This window comes from Petromyzon marinus, chromosome 2 (genome assembly GCF_048934315.1).
Source record: "Petromyzon marinus isolate PM22_M1 ecotype Great Lakes invasive population chromosome 2, UKy_Petmar_22M1.pri1.0, whole genome shotgun sequence".
NCBI lineage: Eukaryota > Metazoa > Chordata > Hyperoartia > Petromyzontiformes > Petromyzontidae > Petromyzon > Petromyzon marinus.
The window spans coordinates 1,817,306-1,820,650 of record NC_133668.1 but is presented as its reverse complement, the minus strand read 5'-3'; the positions used below and the strand labels follow the sequence as shown (position 1 = coordinate 1,820,650).

The window sequence follows — 3,345 nt, the reverse complement described above, 5'->3', positions numbered from 1 at the left end:
TCTTTAGCGGCACTGCACTGCAGCACTAGCAGCATAGTTCATAGTTCATAGTTCCATTTATTTGGTATAGCCCTGTGAGCCATTCGGCTCTTGAATCGGGTGCAACCGCAACAAACAAAAAACATCAACAAGAAAACATCTTAAAGTGATTATGTGACTGTGCAAACAGAAAATCCAGGAAAAAAAACATCAAAATATTTCTGAAATAGCACCGTACACCAACGCTGTGTGCAAAAATCCCAGTGGGATGCAAGTCAAACAACAACAGCGACAACCACAAGACAACTAAGATTTAGGCCATCAGTCTAACTCCGTACTACAATAAACAAAAACATGGCCAAACCAAAAAAACGTTTTCGAAATCACCAAAATAAAAGCCATAAATGCAATGTAACAGTGATCATAGGGACTGTGACCGAATTTTTAACAATAAACTACACAAATAAATTATAACACCAAACCCTAGAGCCATATTTTAGACTACTGAACAGCAACAGCAGCCGATGCCGTGGCACGAAGCAGATCGGACGCAAGGGCTTGGCGGGCAGTCACAACTCGCAGGAGCCTGCCTGCTGGATGTCGCTGTGCACTGCTACGCTGCGGCGGTTAAACAAGCTGCGTTGAACACAAACAGAAGATAAATGTCGGAGTCGAGACAAGACGGGCCGGGCGAGTGTGAGCCAGGGTGAGCTGGCGGGACGCCGGGCGTGAGGGCACACAGGAGACAGAGAGAGGCAGACAGATACTTTTGACTTTTAAAACAACTTTTATTGCCGCCAGCAGCAACAGCACTGGAGGCGATTCCGATATGAAATACACAAAGTCACCAGCAACACAAATAAACAAACGCTATAAATCCACGCGCTGTGGCGCTAAATGCACCGCGCACAACACGAAATAAAAGCTACGTGGTGGTGGTGGTGGTCATCGCGCACGCCACGGTGAGCGCTTCAGAAGGTGAACACGTTGGGTGCCGTCCACGCTGGTAGAGAGGGCTTCTCCGGCTCCCCAGCATTCGAAGAAGACGCGCACATCACCGACATGTGTGTGGTACGCGTGCTCCAGCCGGAGCCGCGCCTTGAGACAGAGAGACAGAGAGGCGTGTGGGGTGGGGGGTGGACGGCGTTCGGCCGCACGGTGCAGACTGAGGTCGTAACAAGGGAAATGGGAACCGTGGTGGGAAGGAAAATATTTAGTTTTGTACGGTTGACATTTTATACCTAAGCACAATAACATTAATATTTCTGACCGTGCAATGAGCTGTAATAATGGTTTTTAAAACATTGATTTATGCAAGGCAAGGGTTATTTGACGCGACTGGCCTTATTGGGCTTTAATTTATTGCACGAGAATGATATATGTGTCGATATAGTAACCTGATAAGTCGACCATAAAAAAAACACATAATATTTAAGTTGTTGTCCCCGACACAATGCGCGTGTTGGTAATCTTTGGGTTTTTCTTCACCAACTAAAAACACAGGACCCCGAGTGACATCGTGTAGTTTACTATCAGCATTAATAAAATACACGAGCAAGCCAGTGTACAATTGATAAAAAAAATGTGGTGTAATATAGTGAGGACATGCATCATTCTAAACGTGAGCTTAAACGTTGCCATTTATGAGTTTAACCTGGGGTGTGCATCAAGGATTGCAACTGTGGGTGCAGGGATGGTATTAAACCAATTGCAACTCTCTCATCTTATCACACGGAAAATTGAGTGCAGGATGGAAGTAAATGAGAACAATAATAGTACGCGAAAAAGTGTCTGTGCATGTCTAACTTCTTTCGCACCGTACGTAGCCAACCGTGCTAATCGGAGGTGCGGGGGAAGGGCAACAAAAGAAAACACCAAAAGCAGCTCTAGACAAATACGTTTTCAATTTGTATTCTTTTTTTTTAATTACCGGACAAGAAAACGAGTTGATTGGGAGCCACGTGGCCTGGCGAAGCTCCCACGCCGCTCTCCTTAGGGGTCACTGAAGAGAGCCGAGTGTTTCCCATTCTGGCCGGTGCCCTTCCCTGTTTGGTCTTGTCCATTCCTCCGACTCCAAATGCCTTGGCTCTCATAGCTCCGATAGCTGTGGCTCTGGAATGGCGCGAAGCGCTATGAGGGCAGCTGCCCATCATATCGATGCAGGCTCATTGCCTGCAAGCTTCAACCGAAGTTAGAAAAATAATCACCAACATCATCGCACGTTTTTCAAACACTGGCAGCATGGAATTAAGCTCGACTACCCTGTCTATTGTGCAGGCTGTGATTAAGTAGCTTGGCTACAAACTTCGAATATGACAAATGAGTAAGATGTTCTTTTTGTGGACACATTTTTTAAAGTAAATGAACCGTGCTGGTTTTAGTTGCTTAAGGCCTGAAAGGTCTAAACGAACATCTCTCCCTGTGAAGTCACCAGCAAGTAGGTCTTTATTGTGTGGTCCCATAGGATACACACACACACACGTTGAATATGCTACACGGCTCCCTTTGCTTCCTTTACATTCTACAGACTAACAATTATGTCCTCTGAATGTGGACAATTATACAGCACTTACAAAGCGTGTGATTACTAAGGAGAGAGGTAATTGGTCGATGTGAGCGTGCTCTATGGCAGCACGTGGCTCATTAACGTTGGAAAGCGGCCTCGGTCATCGCTTGCTGAGAACGTCATCGTTATTAATGAGATTTTGGGCGGCGCACAGGACGTAATCAATCATAATTTTAACTCAACATTTAGGGTTAAATCATGAGTAAAATTAGTAGATTATCTTCGCGAATAATCGAAATGTCAAGCTATTTTCTCGAAGTACACTACAAGCCCAAGTGTCCTTTGTGCTCGTGAATGAGGCATGATTAGCTGGGTGTTGAGTGAACTCAGCTGAATCAAATGGGCCAGACCTTGCTGGGGAATTGCAACTTCCTCTTAGAGATGAACGCCTATTAAAAAGGAATTGCCCAATACATTATAGTGCAACAAACATGTTGCTGGCCTCTCTTTACGCGTATTTATACGTTATCCATATGCAAACATCAAACTAAATTAGCAAAAGATTCAAATGCCAGGACCTCCTGCAAAAATGTTTACACTCAGCGGTGCTTTTCCGGACAAATGGCACGACTGTACTGTATAACTATCCAATCAGGTGATGCTGTGGCTAAATGCAAAGCTAATAGTTGTAAAATGATGAGTCAGAAGACCACTCTGTCAATACAATGAGTACCACTGCAAGGAAAGCCACAAGTGGTCGTCCTATGAAGACATTAGAACCCATATAAATGCGGAATTCCCACCTCTGGTTCAGGGCCACAAATGGAGATACTCACAATCTCTTGCTAGCTTAAGTGGGG

The 3,345-nt window shown here is 44.9% G+C and overlaps 1 long non-coding RNA gene across 1 annotated transcript; it reads right to left on the bottom strand.

The window, feature by feature from the left end:
* Positions 1–746: 746 nt before the first annotated feature.
* LOC142925676 (uncharacterized) lies at positions 747–3,096 on the bottom strand. The gene is made up of 2 exons (XR_012942639.1): positions 1,910–3,096; positions 747–1,077 (listed from the first exon to the last, which is right to left on the bottom strand). It is a non-coding gene; the product is annotated as an uncharacterized LOC142925676 (long non-coding RNA).
* Positions 3,097–3,345: the final 249 nt, after the last annotated feature.